Source organism: Caloenas nicobarica, chromosome 4, assembly GCF_036013445.1.
Source record: "Caloenas nicobarica isolate bCalNic1 chromosome 4, bCalNic1.hap1, whole genome shotgun sequence".
Lineage (NCBI taxonomy): Eukaryota > Metazoa > Chordata > Aves > Columbiformes > Columbidae > Caloenas > Caloenas nicobarica.
In genome coordinates, this window is record NC_088248.1 from 31,307,743 (window position 1) to 31,320,462 (window position 12,720).

The window sequence follows — 12,720 nt, forward strand, 5'->3', positions numbered from 1 at the left end:
TAAACACACACCAAGGGCACTCAAGTATGGGTCCAAAGTTGCAGGGTTGTAAAAACACAAACGCAACAGATCTTGTGCTGCCAGGAAAAGGGTTTAAAGGCAACAGTGATGGTTGAATGTTTCTTACTGCTTCCTGCTTTGGGGGAGCGCAGGGGGCAGGAGAGATGGTAGCCAGGAAGGGGGAACAGCTCACCTGTTTGCAGCCTTGGGGAAAACACTCCTGATTTGGCCCTGGGGCCAATTTCCCTGTGAGGAGGGACATATGTTAGATGTTTTGCTTGCAGGGACATGCCCTCCCTTCCTATCTGTCTGTCCGCCAGGAAAAACGGGCTGCGTGTGCCAACCCCACACGTGGCTTTTTTGGAAAAAGCTCCACTTTGAGCAAAGTCAGGAGCTGGGGAAGCTCAGAGATAGCCATCGGCATTTAAATAAATGTGTGGAAAGGGTTTAGCTGTCGGATCCAGGTCACATCTCTTTGGGGATGAAACAACCCCACAAGACTGCCTTACTGAAAAGTTTTAAACTCAAAGAACAGGCTGGAAAAATGGGGCGTAACAAGGGCAATTTGGGGCTCAAAGTGCAAACCCTTGGTGCCAATGGTGCGGGGACCGGTTTGCTTCAGCCATCCCCCAGCAAGGGCTCAGCAGGGAAGTAGCAGGGTGGGTTATCCACCAGGCAAGGACGGTGATAATGCCAGTCGGGAAGTGTTTCTCTTTGCCTTTGCTCCAAAAAAACACAGGCTGACGAGCTCTTGCCTGGGCACAGAGTTTGGGGTGAGCCCGGCCACCGCCTGCCCTGTAAAGAAATGCAGAGGCACAAAAGCTCCTATGCACACGAGAAATTTGGGGCAGAGGGTTCGCTGGCGCTTTGGGATTTTTCCACTTCTCGACGAACTTTGTTCCCTCCAGGTGCCTTGGTGGCCCAAGGCTTCTCAGGCCAGTGGTGGCTTTTTAGGAGGATGCCCACCCCGGGTAATGCAGAACCAGATAAAAAAATCTGGTGTATGCACCCACTCTCCCGCCTGACAAGCATGGGGATGTCCCCAACCACTGCCCAGGATTTGGGGGGTGTTCTGTCTCCCACCCTTCCCCACAAACAATGGCTTACCCTCCAGTTATCCCAATTTATTGCAGGGACAAAAGTGAATCGGTGTGAGGATACTCCATTGGGAGAGCAGGGAGAAGCGGAGCCCCCTCGAATCTGGGGGGACACGAGCCCCCTCACACCTCCATCTGGAAATGGAGGTCGGAACCTGCCATGCGCTGCTGGTAGTGCTGGTCAAAACACTCATTCTGGGCTACCGTGAAGTGGTTCTGCCAGTCCCTGGAGATGCCTGGAGGTGAGAAAGCAAGCGGGGGATAACCCTGACACCTCCAAAATATTTGCAGCCATGGAAGGGGGCTGCAAGACAGCCCAGGGACACCTCTGCCGCTGGCCAAACCCCACTTTTCTGGAGGAAGGGGGAGAGGCTGTGGTCCATCAGGAAGGTAGGCATGGTTTCATAGTTGGCAGCAGGGTTCTTCCTCATCTCCTGGAAGGAGGTGTGGTGGAGGATCCTTGCCACTGTCCCCTCTGCCATCTCCTCGCCCAGGAACTGCAGGATCTTGTGTACCTCCTGTCACGGGTCATGTGAGGTCGTGGACATCGGGAGGTTGCCGAAAAGGCTGGGGGGAGGGGGCAACTGGGACACCCTCCCCTCCGTCCTGCCCTCACCTTCTTCATGTCCTCATAGAAGAGGTAGAGGAGCCGCTTCTCCTGCCTCTTCTCCCACCAGCCCTACACGAGACCATACCAGGACCCATAGGCCACTGTGGAATGTGGTCAAGGAGTTAAAAGAGTAAGGTGGTGGGGGGCATCCTCCCTACCAGTATTTCAGAGTGGGCACCCTGGGGCTCACCTTTGCCAGCCATGAAGGTCTCCAGGAACTCGCCCAGCGTGCCAGGGTCAGGGTGCATCTTGGCCATCTGGTAGAAGTAGTAGTAGGAAACAACAACGTCCTTGGGGTTACGTGCCATGTAGATTACCTGGGGAAAGCCAAGGATGTGGTTTGGGTGGGTGCAGAGGGGTGCCCCCTCTTTGCTACCCATCTGGGGTGAGAGATGTGGTCACCCATGGTGTTACCTTGCAGTCCTCATCCTGGAAGGAAGCTGGGAGGAGCTGGACTGGGAGGTGGGTCTTCACCAGCCGTGGGGATGGGGTTTTACCCAGCAGCTCAACACCTGCAGGCCAGAGGGCTTAGTGGTGTGAGCCCCAGCATCCTCACCCAGCTCAGACCCCTGCCCACCCAACCTGGCGGTGAGGCCAGGCTGGGGCTCTCACCGCTTGGCATCTCAGGTGCTTTCATTTCCAGGAAGGGCACTCAGTTGAAGATGGTGTCCTGCTGGCACTTCTCCACATCACCATCGTGGTAGATCATGTCCAGGATCTTGCTCAGCCACATTGTACCTGCGGCACAGGGGCTACATCGCAAGGGGCTGGCATCACCCCCGTCTCCCACCCTGCACCCCCTCCCCAGGGGCCACTCACCTGATTTGGGGTAGGTGGCGATAAGCAGGTCATCTGGCCGAGCTTGGAAAGCCTCCACCTTTGGCCAACCCTCCACGATGTACTTGTAGAGAGGGATGCCAAGGAAGGCTGCCTAGCTCCTCTCTGACCATGGCCTCCCTCCCCATGGCCCACAGCGGGTTCCCCTAGTGCTGGTGGGTCCTCCCTGGTGGCAACAAGGGCAGGCACAGCACCAGCTGGACCGTGCCTGCAGAAGTGCAGAGACTAAGTGCTGCGTTCGGGATGCTTGGAACCGGGCTCATTTGGGCAGTTTTGGGGGTTGAGAAAGGAGACTAAGTCAAGTGTTATTATTGTTTGAAACCAGGCTCATTTGGCCATTGATAGGGGTCAGAAGCAGACACTAAGTCCTGTGTTTTAGGTGCTTGCAACGCGACTCATTTGGCCAGTTTTGGGATCTGGGAAGCAGAGCCGACATCCTGCGGTGTTGGCTCCCAGCACAGACTTGGTGCTGAGCCAGGCCCACGGTGCTGTCCCGGGCTGTGATAGCAGGACCCCAGCCCCGTGGGTTGGGGCTCAGCCTGGAGCCCCCCGGTTGTCTCTGGGGTTGGCAGAGCCCAGGGTGAAGTCCACCCCAACTCATGAGTGGCGGAGGTGTTGCTGGTGTCAGCGTGGGGGATGCTCCATTCCTTGGCACGGTACCACCATGATGTTGGTACCGGCCATGTACTAAATCCAAGATGTGAGGGACTGGGAGCACCGCTTCTCCTCCCACCCACCGCGTTTCTGACCCCGCTTAACCCCCTTTAATGGGTGCCATGGGGTTTTGGGGACACAGGGACAGATCTGACCGAGGGTCCCCACCACCAGCCCTACCTGCGAGGGTCCCGTGGGCACTGGTCGGCGGCGCTGCTCACCCGGGAGCCTCAGCGCACCCCCGCCCTTTCGCCTCGCCCCAAGTTCGTTTTGTTAATGGTTAACGAAGGCCAGCTCAGCCAAGGAGGATAGGGAGCAGGTTTAAAGGGCCAACAGCCGGAGCGGGGGGTGCTTTTGGGGTTGGCATCCCCTGGGGAAACATCGTGGGTGGGTGGTAGAGCCTGGGGGACAACGCTGCCCCCCGTGGCAGTTGGGTTTGGACACCGGCATGGGGAGCTCAGACGGAGCCTCGTTGTGGGCAGGAACACGGGCCCGTGCCCGGCCGGGGGTCGGTGGGGCGAGGGCAGCCGGGATGTGGCAGACGAGACCCGGCGGGTCGCGCCCGAGCGCCACGGCGGTGTCAGCGATGCCGGGAGCTGCGCCGCCGCTCCGCGTCCGCCAGGCGGCGCCACTGTGCGGGGGCAGCTCAGTCCGCAGTCACGTGACTCGGCGGCGGCACGTGCGCGCTGGTCTCGGGGCTTCGCACCCACCCACACACCCCCCCGGCCCGGGGCCACCAGGGGGCGCCGCTACGGCGGGGGGATGCGCAGAGGCGGCAGCGGGGCTGGCGGGGAGCGGGGTCCCGGCTGCGGGGTTCTGCCCGGCGGGGGCTCTGCAGGGCCCGGGGTCCTCGGGAACCGGCTCCGGGCCGGGGCGGGGGTGCCGCTGTGCCGGGCACCGGCTGTAGCTGCACCGGGACCGGGCGCTTCGTCTCTCCGGGGCGTCTCCGGCCGCGGGTCTCACGGTCCCGGTGCGGGGCGAACGCAGCCGGCGGGCGGAACCGCGGGCGGCACTGTCTCCCGGCCGCTTTAGGCAGCCCCGGTGACCGGTTTTTATTCTCCCTCCTCCGGGTTCCTCTCCCCGGCTTTTTTCCGCAGCGGCTGCCGGGAGGACAAATCCCTCGGCCCGGCGCTGGCTCTGCCGCAGCCGGAGGAGCTGGAAGCGGTGAGTGCGGGGCTGCTGCTGCGGGAACTGCTTTCCGCTGGGCTCAGCCCCGTGGGGCCGTGGGGCAGCTGTGGGCCCTGCGCAGAGCCGGGCTTGGACCGAAGCCCCTTTTTTTCAGCTCCCGAGTGCTGCGGCCGGTGCAGAGGCTCATCCCGGCGCCGGGCCAGGAGCTCGGGCCCGAGGCGGAGAGCGCCGGGGGCCGCCGGCGGGGAGGACGTGCCCGGTGAGCACGTCCAAAGCTGGGAGGCTCACCCCCTGCATGGCAGAACAAAGAAACCTCCTTCCTGTAGTCCGCAGATCTCCCTGGCTTTCACTGTGCTTTGGATTTTAAGCATTTTGCAAGTTGTGAGGGGCATTGTATCTTTCTCTGTGTTGGACATAGGTGTGTTTATAGGAATTTTTTAAAGCAGTGTTTTTTCTTTGAAGAAAACAGCGTAAGACTCGGACAGGCTGGTCTGTGCTCGGGATTTCACCCCTCGTCGTGCTGCAGGCCGGTGAGGGGCGTCCCGTCCCCCGGCAGGGCTGCCCCGGGGCTGGAGGCTGTTGGGGGGTGCAGGGAGGGGGCCGCGGTTCTCGTCCCCGCAGCCCCCGGTGAGCCGGGGCCGGGCCCAGGGAGGCCAGAGTGGGCGCTGGGGCGGTCCGGCCCAGACCCGCGGCTGTTGGGGGCCCCTTTGGGTTTGGCCCCAGTTGTTTCTGCTCCAGCTCGGTCTGTGGGACTAGTCTGTGCTCCTGTTTGTGAGAATTTGCAGCCGTTTTTTGATGGTTTGCGTGCCTGTGTATTTTTGGGTTTTGCACCTCTTATTTTTTGGTTTGTGCCCCCATTTTTGTTGGGTTTACACTCATGTTTTTTGCGTTTATGCACATGTTGTGTTTTGGTGTGTGCCCCTGTATTAGTTGGCGTGTGCACCAGTTTATTTGTTGTGTACTCTTTTATTTGGTTTGTGCCCTCGTTTGTTTCACATGAAGCTTGTAGGTAGCTCCAGTTTAGTTTTGGCTCCAGTTCTTCTCTGTACCAGTTTCACTGCTCTGGTTTCTTTCGGGTCCAGCTCATGGGCAGCTCCAGCCTGTGGATGCTTCAGGCTTGTTTAAGGCTCCAGCTCCTCTTCAGCTCCAGCTCCTCTTCAGCTCCAGCTCCTTCTGATGCCAGTTGTTATGCAGCTCCAGCTCATTTCAGCTTGTGCTTGTTCCAATGAGCTTGGCCATTGGCCAGATCGTAAATCAATCACTGTCACAACTTCCATATGAATATAAACTGTCATAATTAAACATTGAATAAATATGAACTAATTAATAACTAGTCCAGTAGTCGAACATTCTTTGAATAAAAAGGGGGGGAAAAAAAATCACTTTTGATGCCAGAAACTAAGTCAAACACTTAATTCAGCCTGGTGCATGCCAGCATCCAAAGATTTGGGGTCCAGGCTGACCAGACCCCCTCTACTCTGGAGGGGGTGCCCCTGCCTGCCCCCAGCCCCGCTCCAGCCAATCGCTTCTGCCCACCTCCCTCCCCAATGCCCTCCCATCCCCTGCCCAATTGGCCAACCTGGCCCCTGGGTTTGAGCCCAGGAACAGCGACTGGGTCTGTGTTCCTGAGCCCAAAGCCCAGTGCTTGGACCCTGCTCCACGCCCAGGAGCCCCCTTCCCAACCCCAACAACGCAGCGCTCAGGGCCCGTTCTCAGGCCCGGGAAATGCCCGGCTCGCTCGGTGCTGCTGAACCCCAGCACTGGGACACGGGGCTCCAGTTCCACGGGCACCCGTGGACCTCACAGCCCCCTACCGAACCCGCGTGTGGTGTCGGGGACGGGCCGGGAGCCCCGGCGGTGTCGGGCCCCGTGTGGCCGCGGGCGGCTCGGGCGGGAACAGGCGGCACTGGGCTCTGGTCCTGCGGGCTCTATTCACCCCCGGCGCCCCGAGCCCCGCGGCTGCTGCTCCGCGGAGCCGCCCGGGCACCGGCTGCACTTGCCCACCCGCCTCCGCTCCCTCCTCACCTGGGGCGGGCGGACACGGCCCCTCCGCAGCCCCGAGAGCCCGGAGCTCCCGGCGAAGGGGCGGGCCGGTCCCCCCGCCCGCGGGGCCGCCGCAGCCCCGCCCGGTGACCCGGCTCCGCCCGCCCGTGCGGCGCAGAGGGAATGCGAACAGACGCGGACGGCGGCCGCCAGGGGACGAAACTCCTCTGCCCCGCCCCGTGCAGGCACCCTGGGCCCCGCTCGGCGGGAGGCGGCTCCGCTGGGGCGGAGCTTGGGGAGCGGGGGCGTGGTCAGAGGGTCCGGCCCGTCGGCCGCGGGGTCCCAGCGCCCGCCCGCCCAGCACCGCCCTGGCCCCTGCGGGCAAACCCCGGCGTGGGGGGCACCGATCGGCCCCGTTGACCCCGGCTCTCCGGCTCCCGCGGGCTTCTATGGCTCCCCAAGAAGGAAGCGAGTCCCCGCGGGCAGGGCGGGCCGGGCATCCCTTCCTGCGGAGCTCCGGGGCGTCCCTGCCCGGTCGTGCCCAGCGGGGGGTCCTGCTGTCCCCCGCTCCTCTCTGGGGGGTCCCGGCGTCGGCCCGTTCCCGCGCTCAGGACAGCACAAAGCCGAAACGGGCAGAGCCGCACGGGCGTTCCCGGTGTCCCTGCTCACGGCCCCCGCCCCAGCCGAGGAGCCCGTCAGCTCCCCGGCTCTGCCGCAGCCGGGGGACACCAGCCCGTCCCCCCCAGCCCCCCGGGGCAGCCGGGGCCGGGTCGGGTCCCTCAGCCCGTCCCGCAGCAGCGAGTTGCCGGGGCAAGAACCGGGCGCTGCCGGTCCCGGCCCTGGGCCCCGGACGCCGCACGGTGGGGCAGGGGGCGGCAGCACCCAGGGACCCCCCGGCCCCGACTCGCAGCGTCTCCCCGGATTCCACCGTCTGCTCTTGGCCCCTTCGGTTCCCACGCCGGGGACACCCCGTGACACCCGCGGCTCCGCTTCCTGCTGCTTTTTTGCCCTGTTTCCTCCAAAAAGGAGGTTCTGCGGTCACTCCGCCCCCCCAGTGTGTCCCTGCCTCTTTTTTTTAGGCACTTTGACAGTTTCTCTGGCTGTGAAGTACAGGACAAACCTCGCAAACACTCTAAAATACGTCTTAAAATAAAGTGACTAAAGTCGCCATTTAAAAGGAGAAAAAATACTGACCAAATGCCATCCCAGCATATGAACTGAGGGGGTGAAGTCACCATGATTAAAATGGAGTGATGAGCTTTGAATTAACCCCAGTTCCTCCTCTCATGTGCCTGAGGATGGTCTGCGGCAAGCCCAGCAGAAATCTTCTGTGCTTCAGTTCACAATAAGCCTTGCTAATCGTTCTTCTTTCAAACCAACACAGATAACTGAGGCTGCCGGTCATATTTGGGTTTTTGCGTGTACTCGAGTCCCTGGGAGCCCAATATGCTATTTAGACACCCGCTTGACGGTCCTCAGGACTTTCGGTTGTCCCTCAGCAGGGAGCACTCAGAGCACAGCGTGGAAAGGATCCGCATCATTTCCACCGCCAATACGAGACCGACATGACAGTTCCTGTTTTGCGTGGAGCCGCACGTGAATGTTCAAATGAGAGAACTAAAAAGCAGGAATTACAATCGCCAAGGATTTTTCCCCCATTAGCAGTCAGCTGGGGGATGCTCTGCAGTGGAGGCTGGGGACATCTGGTTGAACACCTCGACCAAACTTAATTCGTGAGGATCTCTTCATCCCAGCGGTGTAATATTTTGGCTGTTGTATATCCAGCATGAGTTATCCCAGCCTCAGAAGCCGTTGTCTGCCAGTCCTTGCAGCTACAGTAAATTTTTTCCCTGGTCGTCCCTGAGATATCTTACACCCTTGAACCCTTATTGTTCCCTTAGAGAGGGAATGTTTTTCCACTTTGTTGCGCTCTGAGGATTCTTCCTGACCTTAACTAGGCCATGGACAAGGGATGTGTCTCAGAAGACAGAACAAAAACTGCAGAGACAAAGTGTTCATTTCGCACTCAGCCATTTTTGCTAAGAATCGTAAGAACTAAGATATAAATAAGACACATTATTCTGCAAAGAACTGCAGAATTGTCGCCCAGAAACAGGCAGAAAAATTGACTTGACCTGAGGGCTGACCCTCTGCTCTGGTACCACATCTGATCCCTGCGGGTAAAAGCAGGGTAACTAATTCCCTACAGGGGGCTGAGTATTCAGTGCCTCAGTGATGGCACTTTCATACTTGATCACCAGAGCCCAATGGTGTAAAATATTGGAAGTGTGGAACCTATGGTCTGATAGAGCTGGGACACGGGCATTCTGGTGGTCCTGTGGAACCACTTCTAGTTTGGGGTCATTTCTGATGTCAAAGCTAAGGCATGTTTGCACCCAGGAGGGGCTGTGAGTCAGTCTCTCCACATTTGGCTCTGTAGATCACAGCAGCATGGGCTCCTTGATCTAATGCTACAAACCAGAGAACTAAATACTTCAGTGTGCTGAGCCTTTTGGCTGAAAATAGCCTAACAACATGGATGTCTTTATACTTCCCTCTAAATCAGAAACGCACCTCTTCTACTTGTCCCACCTACGACTGTGATTTCTACAATAAGCTTAAGGTCACACATCTCTTTTTTTAAACAGTGGATAAAGAGCTGAACTTGTATTTTCCCCCGAGGCCTGTTGAACCAGTCTGTTCGTGTCAGCAGAGCTCATCTGGCATCTGCAGAACTTGCTGATCAGCCATTGTCTGGCCTTTAGGTGCATCTCAGTATCTCCCTGTACTTTGCGTCGCAGAGATGCTCCGTCCACATCGGCCCAAACTCAAGCGTGCAAGAAGAAACTGGGACACTGGCCAAACGAGCTCTGTGCAACCCTGATATATAATTTTACATTTAATTTTACCAGAGGTACAATTAGTTGACGTGAGACTGAGAAGCTGGAATTCACCAGGCTCCTAAATTGTCAAAACTAAAGCTCTCCAAGCAAACACCCAAAATAATAACCCTGCATGTGCCGAGGGCTCTGCTCTTCCTGAAAAACCAATGAAGCTGCCCTTGGCTGGTCTGTCCGCAGGTGAGGAATGCCAGGTCAGCACCTCAGCACCATCCCAGTCCCCCGAAACAATGCTCGGTATTTCTATTCCCATAGCATTTTGAAGTCCTCTTAAGATGCATCTTCATTTTGAAGTCCTCTTAATATGCATCTTCCTTAGGAAGAAGATGCAAACTGAGAAAGAACTGCCAGATTTGAGTTCTTAAGGCAGCATGGCCAATGTAACCTGGGTTGCACGACACCTGTACGTGTAATTAGCATTGCAAATTAAGAAGTTTAATTCTAGCAACAGATGGGTTGCAGTGTCCTTGAGCTTTATTTTTCATCTTCCCTCTGATCATTCCTAAACGAAAATGTTGCGGGTAATTCTGTACGTATCGCACTAAGTGACATGATTAAAAGGAAAAAAGTTATTTAAAAGGTTTGAGAAGGTAGAGACAAAGCAGCAGCAAGGTCTGCAGAACCAAGAACCAGCTGTTCCTTGGAGCTTGGACATCCCATCTTATTCTCATTCCTCACCTTGTGCTGAGCGTAGGAAAGGTTTTCACCCAAACAGGACTTTAATGGACATCAGTCACCTAAAAAAAAGCTTTTTTTTAACTGAAGGTTTCAACCCTTCTGCTCATTTCTGTGTCTCCCCCAGCCTGGGGCACCCCAAAAGCGATGGCTGGTTTACACTTCTCAGTCCTGCTTAAGACAATGGAGCATCCCAAGGGCTGATTTAGGAGAGGCACCCTTTACATGCACCTCTGCCATAAAATAATTCTGTAGTGAAAACACTTAGTATTTTTCCCTTTAAAAGACTTGAGATTATTTTTCTCCTGATTTATGCAATTTTTGCTCTAGCAGTAAAGGCACTGGATTTATGTCACCACAAATCGTCAGCACTTACTGCCGCATGGGGGTGAGTGTGTCCATGTGGTTTTAAGCTTCATAAACATGTCTGTGTGGTTTTAACCTTCACAAAACACCTCCTTCACTATTTTTGCCCCTGGATGGGGAGAAGAGCAGCAACGTAGCTGCTGGGCTGCTGGCACAGCTCCTCCTGGCTGAGGATTCTGGAGGAAAAAAGGTGGAAAAAAGCCCAAAACCACTTAAAACACAAATATTATTACAAGGGCTGGCATTCTCTACTCTGACATGCTGTGTCACATGAGGTTAAGTACATCTGCATCACGTTTATGTGGGTATCAGGTGAACTACACAGGGTTTACAGGACAGGAGACAGTGGTACCGGGCTGAACTGGAGAAAGCACGATGCGGTGGGGAAGGTGAGCAACACTTCCATATGCATTTTTTTGGTAAATCCAAAGTTTTCAGACAAAAAATCTAGAGGGTCATTTACATCACCTAGAGCGGAAAAAAAAAAGTACTTTCTGTATTAAAGAAACTGTTTTATGTGAAAAAACCATTTTCACCACTTTCTTCGCACTCACCTGTGAAGTGGCTTTTCTCTTGTGATTTTCCATAATCCAGCTCATTGCAAGGAGAGAGTAACATCTACACAGATATTTGACTCTGCACAAAGCTAAACTGCAGAGGATAAAAATTCATCCCCATTGAAGCAAAACACTGAAGATCATCGACTTAATCTGGCCCAGGAATAATTCATACCTGTATTTGCTATACACTTTGGAGGGAACAGCAGTATGTCATAAAAGGTAGTTGTGTTGTTTTGTTTTAATTAGAAGTGGGACACAGGCGTCAAAAGTCTCAGGTTCTGTGCTGTAAGTTACTAAGCTCTTATTTTAACTTGAATTGTGTTGCCCACCTCCATTGCATAAAATAGAAGAAATTCTTACCTGTATTGTCAGAGTGTATCCAGGCTCTGCTGGCTAATGCTTGAAAAAAAGGCATGGAAATCTTTGAATGAAAATTCTATAACACAGAAATTCAGGGTATCAGAATTAAAACAGAACAAGAAAAAAAGTGGATTTGTGTAAATAAACATTTTGTCTAGTTCTGCCATGGGGAGCAGGGAAGCTACTCACTTAAAAATGAGCTTATAGGTTATTGGTGACTTCACGGCGATTCTCATTTATTACAATTCTCCAAAGAGGTCACACCCCAAGAGTGACATCTCTATATGAGCTGATAGATGCACTTTTGGAGTCTCTATCAGTCTGGTAAACATCTACGGGAGCTTTTTTATTGCACTTTGGGTGTGAAGATACACCTTTCCTTTTCTCTGCCCAACTAGTCACTTGATTCCATCAGTAATTAATATTAGGCCCTCTTCCTTCTGTGGCTGCAAAAATGATAATGCAGGTAATTGGGCCTGAACAGGGGTGGGGGGAGGATGTGTGTGTGTGTGTGTGTTTTCTGGTTTTTGTTTTACTTGATGTTCTTTTCTGCTCTTGATTTCTTTGGTTCTGGCATTTGAAGGAGTAAGACTGTAGTGAGCTTTAAACCAATCCTCACATTTTTTTTAATCATTAATTTGCAAATCCATTAAGGATATCATATGTTATTTGCTTTTCAGTGGGGGCATTATTAAGAATTAAACTTTTAAAAAGAAGAAAAAAGAGCAGACTTTTCAGAATCCTCCAGCAAACTCAAAACCAGACAATATTAATACTACTCTGCCTCTCTTAGTACAAAGCCATTCCACTGCTGTGTTTCAAACTAATCAAATGGGTATTTCTCCTCTTCCTCTGCTTTCCTATCTCCTTTATCTCTGGCCCGTGTAAATGCTGATAATAAGGAGAACAGAGCTCCTGGATATTTCAGAATGTTGGTATTAACAAATACTCCCCAAGGAGTAAATTAGGGCCCCCTTTATACTCTCCAAACAATCTTTCAGTTATTGCTCATATTGTTGTTTTTCCTTGACATTTTCCGATTCCGTTATTTCAAATGTTTGCTTCAACACGACTGCAATTACCTGCTAACCACAGAACTTTTTTTTTGCATTACCTTTTTTTCATCAAAAGAAGGAGGCAGCGTGGGCATGTGCTTGGCACTGGCCAATATCCAGGGAAAAAATTGAGAGTGAAGCTGAAGGTCACCATAATAGCAATTCAGCCTGTGTTTAGAAGGTAACTTCATCTCAGTCATTCTAAAGACTCTTTACCTGAATGCTATCCAAGCAGACTCTTATTATTATTTATGGTGCAGGGCTATATTAAAATGTTAAACGTTCTTTCTCAGAGTTTTTCTGTTTCATTCAGCATATACTGGAACGTTCTAATTAGGATGGGGGGAAAAAAAGAAATAATGAAAATTGTGCTGCATTCATCTCAGCTGCATCAAGCAAACACTGAAAATCTAGAACAAGTGCGATTGCCAGGGGGTGATATCTGCTGCTCAGCTTCACCAGAAGTGAAAATGCAGTGGGGACACACAAGTGCTA

At 54.1% G+C, this 12,720-nt stretch overlaps 1 pseudogene; it reads right to left on the minus strand.

Annotated features, from left to right (window-relative positions):
- Positions 1 to 1,220: 1,220 nt before the first annotated feature.
- On the minus strand, positions 1,221 to 2,672 carry LOC135987887 (sulfotransferase 1 family member D1-like; annotated as a pseudogene).
- Positions 2,673 to 12,720: the final 10,048 nt, after the last annotated feature.